Raw genomic sequence first — 8,267 nt, 5'->3', positions numbered from 1 at the left:
CGCGCGCGCGCGCGCGCGTGTGTGTGTGTGTGTGTGTGTATGTGTGTGTGTGTGTGTGTGTGTGTGAGTGAGTGAGTGAGTGATTTATGTATGGGAAAGCCCCGCCAATAAGGAGAAGGAATGCGTGGGTGTATAATGACTGCTCTGACGACAATGACCACCAACCCTCTTGTTCTTGTTCCCCGTGAAGTCCAAGCGCACTCCCTGACCTAGTTTCTCATCAAAGAGAACAAAAGGGCCCGCGGATCTGTCAGGAAATTAAACGGTCGTCGAGTCTGGAATTCTTCAGCCCTGGATTCAGCAATAGTGTTACCTGACACGCAGTCCTGAAGCCAGGCAAAAGACATTTTAATCTTCTATGTCTTTTGTTGTTATCACTTTCTTAACTTGTTAGCTTTACGAAACTGGTCTTTGAGCTGACCTGGCTTTATTTTTTTCTGGTTTCTTTTTTCCTTCTATGCTTTCATACTGTATTGATCTACTCCTCTTGCTTAAATTGATGTACCTTTAAATAGAAAATTATTTTTTTAAAGTAATGATTTTTTATTCTTTCAACTCAGACAGAATTAATGAAACGTATGTTTGTTCAAATAGAAACAGAATAAATAATATGATTGAACATCATAAATTTTATTTCGTTTAAAAAGAAAAAATGTCATTTCCAACTTTTGGTGTCACAGAGTGTGGCTGGGAAGGCACTGGTTGATTGGTTGCAAATAGTGTACGCTCCCTTCGACACAAATTAGGCTGTTAAGTATCCGTACTCGTTCAACCACTAGCGTTAAGGCCCTATCATTATCCAGCATCCAAAAAGAAAGCACAAACCGGGCGGTGTTTGTGGTTTGACGTGGTATCTTTATGGAGTAATTCAGTCTTTCTTCAGGAACGATGTGTCTTTTTTATCTCGGGTTGGCCCTGATGGGCAGGGCCGAAGCCTGCTTCCGAAAATATCTAACCTGTCTCTATTGGGGAGCTTAAAGGGAGGGAGGGGGGTAAAACACCTATATTCCACAAGAATGACAGGTACTCGATAAATTAGCTAGCCTCTTGATTTTACTCCAGTTCGTCCCATATTTCTGTACATCTTTCTCTATGATTCTTCTGCAAGTCCCACATAGTTTTGCCGTTGATCTCTTTCCCTGTGGGTTCCAAGACAACACTTTAGTTAAAAAGCTCTGCCCTTGAAATAGGCAGCTTATTGTCTAGATTGACGTTTTTCTTCAACAAAACTGCTACGTGTCGTGTTATGCTGAACATCTCAGTTACAAACTGCCGATGAATTCGATCGAAGTCTTCATATCCTCGAAAGTTCATTGTTAGCGTGGCTAACAAGCTCATTTTCCCCTGTTGTTAATTAAGCGCCTAGAGCCAACAAGGAGTAGGCGTTAATTAAGTGATCATCATTATTATTGTTATCATTATTATCGTTATTATTATTATTACTACTATTATTATTACTATTGTTATTATTAATATTATTATTGCTATTATTTCTATTATTATTATTATTATTATTATTATTATTATTTATTTATTTTATTTCTATTTTTAAATTTTTTAAAAAATTAGTATTAATTAGTATTAATTAGTATTACCACAGAGATGATTAAAGCTTTAGAGGACTTTGGAATCACTACACTGACAAAACATCTCAACAACATGTATTACACTGGATATATTCCACCAGACTTGTCAAAATTTATCTTCGTTGCTTTACCTAAGAAACCTAATGCAAAAGAATGTGAAGCCCATCGTACCATCCTCCTCATGGGCCACGTAACAAAAATACTGCTAAGAATAATTATGAATAGAATACGAAATAAAATTCTCACAGAAATAGCCAAAAAAAACAGTGTGGATTTATTGAAGGCAAAGGCACTGTAAATGCCGTATTTGTCATCAGAACAACATTAGAACGTGCCCTGTAAGTTCAGAAAGATCTTAATTTATGCTTTATAGACTACACCAAGGCATTTGACAAAGTTAGGCACGAGAAGATTATCGACATGCTAGAAGTCCACAATATTGACGGGAAGGACTTAAGGATTATCAAGAACATGTACTGGGATCAAACTGCTGCAATAAGAATAGAAAACGACATCAGCGAATACATGTAGATTAAAAGAGGAGTCAGACAGTGATATGTACTTTCAACAGACTTTTTCTCCCTGTATAGTGAAAATATCATGAAACACATAGAAGACATGCAAGATATCTCGATAGGAGGACATAATGTAAACAATCTAAAAAAATGCAGACGGCACAGCCCTAACAGCAGAAGATGAAGAACACCTACAGAACCTATCAAATGTCATCGTACAAGAGAGTGACAACAAGGGCCTAAGTCTAAATATCAAGAAAACTGACACAATCGTGATAAGCACAAAGATTCCAACCCTAACCTGCAATATCAAAATCAATGATACCACCCTCAAGCAAGTATAACATTTTAAATATCTGGGGACCATTATATCATCAGATGGAAGATGTCATACCGAAAGTAAAAACCACCTTTGCCAAGCAAAAGCAATCTTCCACAAAATGAAAGAGATACTCACAAACATCAATCTGTCACTGGAAACAAGAAGAAGAGTATTGAAAAGCTACATCGAGCCAATCTTATTATACGGGCGCGAGGCATGGACAATCAATAGACAGCTGGAAAGAACAATTGAGGCGACAGAGTTGTGGCTCATAAGACGCGTGCTGCGTATCCCTTGGAAAGCTAGAAAAACAAATTATGAAGAAGTCTTGTTTGAAGCAAATTGCAAACGACAGCTTGTGACGAATATACGAAAACGACAGGCAAATTTCTTTGAACACACAATGCGGAAAGATGCACTGGAGAATATCGTAACAACATGCAAGTTTGATGGAAAGAGAGGCAAAGGAAGATAGAGGGAAAAGATACTGGACAGGTTGACAACATGGCTGGAAGCAGCAAGAACAACAGACACCAATGCTGCAACGCAAGAAAGATGGTAGTGGATGTCCATGATCGCCTAAACGTCATGACACTGACGTATGCATTAGATACATTGTGAAACTGAGCTCACTAACCACTCGGACACTGAAGACATAACTTTGTAGATTAACAAAATATATAATCATATTATGTACGTATTAGAATACATAATGTATATGATATCCCTTCTTCTGCCTTCTCTCTCTCTCTCTCTCTCTCTCTCTCTCTCTCTCTCTCTCTCTCTCTCTTTCTTTCTCTCTCTCTCTCTCTCTCTCTCTCTTTCTCTCTCTCTCTCTCCCTTTCTCTCTTTCTCTCACACACTCTCTCTCTTTGTGTATGTATGTCTATGTGCGCGCGTGAGTGTGTATGTGTGTATGCGTGTGTGCGTGGCCCTAAGAACATGCAGCCTATCATTAAATACTATCATCTCTTACTGCCTGGTAAAGTCGACAACATTGTTTTCCTTGAGAAATCCATTCATGCACACAGAAAACGAATTCTATGCACTGTTCAGGTATTCAAGATAGTAATATGCTCCCCTATAGACAATTGAAAACCAGCGTTTATGGTGTTGAAATAATGAGCTTCGTTGTCGCACACACTCAAATCCAGAGGAGGGAGAAAATGTATTTAATCGTATATCTCTATCTTTCTACTAGAATGTCGTATACCTTTCATCCTGTGTTGGCCCTGATAAGTAGGGTCGGGAGCCCACCTTTTAAACGATCTAATGTGACAATGGAAGTGTAAAAACGCATACAATAAGAAAAGACAGCGTAGATGGAAGTGTGGGAGTTCCATATTACATCATCTGTTAGGTTTAAAGCATGTTGTACATGTTCAGTTAACACTGACAGATGTCAGTCCTCTTTGTGACAAGAAAATGGCACAAGATACATTTTGTTTTCGTTGAGAGTGCATCGTGTATCATTTATTATCTCAAAGAACACCGCCAACTGTCAGTTTTGACTGTACGTGTTATCGACCTTTAAGTCTTCTCGTAAGACATCGCCTGTTCCCTAAATCATGGTATACGAATAGGTAATAATATATCTTCAAAAACGTACTCACTCACTCACTCTCTGAGCCACTCACTCACTCACTCACTCACACACTCACTCACTCACTCACTCACTCACTCACTCACTCACTCACTCACTCACTCACTCGCTCACTCTTTCACTCTTTCACTCACTCACTCACTCTTGTCTCGATCTTTATTAGAGCCCCTAACATTTCTCCACAAAGAGCAGCCCCCTCCCACACGTCACTTCCTGCTGCGCCATGACCTGTTTTCCAAAGACCACTTCCGGTTAAGCCTGCAGGCAGCGGAAAGACGTGGGAGCTGATGAAAGAAACAATAGCTTGTGGGCGTGGCTAGAGAGAAATAAGGAGGTGCTAGTCATGTGAGGTTGGGGAGAGAGAGAGAGAGAGAGAGAGAGAGAGAGAGAGAGAGAGAGAGGGGGGGGAGTGAGAAGGGGGGGGGTTACGGTGGAAGGGACACGGATTGTAAGGTTGTCAGCGGTCAGTCCCCCATAAAATACCGCCTAGGATCATTATTCAGAGTGGAGTTGATCCTTGTCTCAGTGGGAGACCCGAAAGGACTTCCTAGACGATGAATGAGTATCGTGGTTACTTGCGGGAATCATTATGATTATTGTCATATTGTAAACGTTTTACGCCTTCATTTATCCTAGTTTGGTCATTCAGAAAGAAGGCTGTCCCAACCCTGCTTGACAGGGTCAAACCAGGTTGATCTAGTGGTGCAAAGCAAGACATAATCTGAAAGACGAAGGTATCTCTTTTTTTTTTAAAAGAGAAACAAAATGAAAAACTTCCCGATGCGGGAATCGAACTGATATTGACTGACGATTTTTAAAAAAACAACTAGCCGCTACACCATAGACGCTGTGGGAACCTCTGAATAGACTAACAGGTGAACGGATGGCGAATAAACAGCTTTCCAAAGAAATTGTTCTCAATACGTCTAATCTACCTTTTAGCCTCCGGCGATCTTCGGCTCTAGGAGCCAGAAAAGAACAAAAAAGAAGAAAAGAAAAGAAAAGAAAAGAAAACAGGCTGTAAAAATGATTTGTTTTATCGATACGTTTGATCCCATTTCAGCCTCGCGTGATCTTCCGTTCCCGGAACGAACGAATAACCAGGTCGATCGAAGGAGTTTATTGTCAAGACATCTAATCCAGTTTCAGCCTCGCGTGATCTTCTGCTCACCGAATGGACGAATAACCAGGTCGATCGAAGTAGTTTATTGTCAATACGTCCAATCCAGTATAAGCCGCGTGAGATCGTTTGTTCCTGGAAAGGATGACTTACAGCAAGACATGTCTTCTATACGCTCGAACTAAATCGTATTCAGTGGCTACAATAGCACTCTTTCTCTTTACAGAGTGGCTAAAAAGACAGCCCATTTAAAGGTCATTGACTTGGTCATCTTTGCATAAATTTTAATACAAATTTATACAAAATAAAATCGAAGCAAGGAGACGTTGTCATACGAAGAAGTTTGGTGAATTGTGAGTTCGAAAAATATACGTTTTTTAAAATAATTTCAACTAAAATTGAAAAATACACCATAAATGGCATTAATGATTCAAATAGCAGAACCATCTCCCTATTGTCAGTGGTAAAGAGAAGTTTTTTATTGCACGAATATTCATCAAGTTTGAATTATACATTTTACGTTTTATTAGGTTTGGTTAATTTTTTAATTTGATAATTCTCGATAACAAGGGTTTATTTTCTTCATATTGGCAAATTTGATTACCCCCCTGGGTTGAAATGTGTTTGCTCGTGGGTGATTTTTAATTAATGCAAAGATGACCGGGTTATTGCCCTTAGAAATCTGTTTGGGGATTTTTTAATACCTGAGCATGCTTGTTACTTACATATGAAGTGTTTTGCTGGTGTGAATGTGTTTGGCGAATGTGACTGCACTCGTTAACAAAATAGCGATCACATGCATTCTTTAGTAGTAGGTCTCGTTTCACGTTTCATCAGTATGGACAACTGTGTTTGTGTTGTATTGGTCTAACTTACTTTTTCTATCGATTGTGGTGCATGTGGTTTATTCAGCAATAGAGTGCCATTTATTGTCGGTCGCAGAACGTGCAAAGTTGACATGATCCGTGCATGGTTTCTATGTATTTCTTCCGAGTGGTCTTGTGTATGTGTGTGTGTGTGTGTGTGTGTGTGTGTGTGTGTGTGTGTGTGTGTGTGTGTGTGTGTGTGTGTGTGTGTGTGTGTGTGTGTGTGTGTGGGCTTTTCTTACAGGAGCTGTCTGCCTGCCTTAAGGGCTACATCCTTCTATTTCTTTTTGAGACCGATCTCAATTTCCTCCTTCCATTTTTTTTTTGCCGATGCACACAGAAGACCCAAGTTCATACGTTGTATCCTTGGGTTGTCGTTTCCCCACCCATCGGTATCATTTTAAGAAAGATACCGTACTTCCTTGGTGGGTGGATGGTGGAATCTCTGTTCTGGTTTGATCTTTCGTTCTTATTTTACTTCTATCATCAATATCTCTCCTACATTGTTATGTGTTTGTTTCTCTCTTGAAACACTCCTCAGCTTCTGCTCTTATATGCCCTAATTGTGTTGTAAATGTCGTTAAACTCATACTAAATCATAAACAAGTACTCCGTCCCCTGACTCCAATAAGAGATCTCTGCACACGGTCGGCAAGTTGCCATAATGTACTGAGACCTGAAAAATAAAATTTCACTGGAGAGAGTAAACACTGCTTCATTCTTTTAACAATTGTAGATACCCATGTTTTGTATTTTTGCTTGCCTTTTTTAAACATTCAGAATTTGAATTTCGGCAAAATATGTTGTAAGAATGGATAAGATCACCAAAGCAGGAAATGACAACATCACTGAAGTGAACGAGCTTCTATTTGCTGGTGACCAAAGTATATTAAATACAGATGAATAGGTATTACAAAAACACACCACCAAACTAAATGAGGAATGTAAACACCTAAAGACGAAAATCCCCATTTCGAAAACAGAAGTTAGTAAGGCCAGCAGAAAGCCCAGGGCAACTCAACATCCCTATTGAAGGAACAGTTCCAGTAAGTAGATAAATTTAAATATTTGGGAAGCATACATAGTGGACGTATGGACAAAGAGATAGAAACAAGAATTATGAAGACAAATACCGTAGTCTACCAGTTAGTACCCCTGCTCAGTCACAATAACATCCTAACCGAAGTAAAATCCTAGCTTATCAATAGCATCTTCATACCAACCTTGAACCTTAACATACCGGGGGCCAAACATGGTCATTAAACAAAGGACAAAAAGAAAAATGAAAGCATGCGAAATGAGGTGTCTCCGCAAACCACCATTGTCACCAGAAGAGACGCATAAGGAACGAGACCATACGCATACAAACTGGCGTACTACCAGTAATACATTTCATTGAGTGTCAAAGAGTCAAAATAATGGTTCGAACATCTAACCAGAATGCCCCCAGAAACAACTAGCGGCAAGAGCTTACCACACCCGTGAATCGGGCTTCAAATCAAGAGAAAGACCAAGAAAGATTTGGCTGGATGGGGTTAAAAAGGTCCTGGAACAACATAACAGGGGGTGGGGGTGAAGGGGTGGAGAGGGCGATTACCAGGACGTCAGTCAGACGTTTCATTGACATTTCTTGTTTGTTTTTCACAGCAGATGTTGGTCTAAATTTCCCCTAGGAATGGTTGTTAATGTGGCTGAACATGCGCCTTGGGCCGTTGAACTATTCTTCGCGTGCTGTATAGGTCTTGGGGACAGAGATGTTAAACTTTCAACTGAAATGTCGGCCATAAATGTCTCCTCATAAATGTCTAGGTTGGAAAAGTCAACGGCGAGTTATTGTTTCTGCCGTAAGTATTGTTATCACCGAGAGAGAGAGGGGGTATTTTCCACGAGGCTCGGAGGAGAAAAGAGGTAGGAGGTGGGAGGAGTCGGTAGGGAGGAGCCATACTTCAGAAAAAACCGGTTAATGTTTCGAATCCATTCTCAGCTATTCTGGGTTGAGGTGATTGCAATAAAAGAAGGTGAAACTTTCCAGATCTGAGATGTCGGCGACAAATGATGTATTCTCATAAATGTCTATGGTTAGAATGTTTACGCCAACTTGTCGTTTCAGAAATTGCGTCTTGTTGTCACAGGAGTAGAGAACACAAAACAAAATGGAAAGGGTATTGGCATGGTGTCAGGTTGGGAGAAGGGAGAGGGAAAGGCAAATTTCTGTAGACTTAATATTAGCTAAAATTCAGTAAAGGAGATGGTTT

This window comes from Aplysia californica, unplaced genomic scaffold (genome assembly GCF_000002075.1).
Source record: "Aplysia californica isolate F4 #8 unplaced genomic scaffold, AplCal3.0 scaffold00883, whole genome shotgun sequence".
Lineage (NCBI taxonomy): Eukaryota > Metazoa > Mollusca > Gastropoda > Aplysiida > Aplysiidae > Aplysia > Aplysia californica.
The sequence above is the reverse complement of the archived record's forward strand: the minus strand, read 5'-3'. Positions refer to the sequence as shown.